Raw genomic sequence first — 318 nt, 5'->3', positions numbered from 1 at the left:
GCTGACGGGACCGGAACTGGGGTCAAGGCCGCTAATGGGGCTGGTGCCGCTGTTCTCCCCGGGAACCCGGGCGGGGCCTACCCGCTGCGGGCGCGGAGCCGCCTCGGGACGACGCGTCTCGGACTCCCGCCGGTAGAGGTCGGAGTGGGGAAGGAGCCGGTCCCTCGTTCTGGGGCGTGGGCTACTCCGGCCAGGGATATCTGGCAGGTCTTTCCTGATGCCGCTTAGGAGATGTTTCTACCGGCTTTTATCGGACAGTGTAAAGTCTCCCCTGGAGGTATAGGCTGTGCCAGAGGGATAGTTTTGATGTTCTAAATT

This window comes from Buceros rhinoceros, unplaced genomic scaffold (assembly GCF_000710305.1).
Source record: "Buceros rhinoceros silvestris isolate BGI_N320 unplaced genomic scaffold, ASM71030v1 scaffold40678, whole genome shotgun sequence".
Classification (NCBI taxonomy): domain Eukaryota; kingdom Metazoa; phylum Chordata; class Aves; order Bucerotiformes; family Bucerotidae; genus Buceros; species Buceros rhinoceros.
This window is presented reverse-complemented; position numbering follows the sequence as displayed.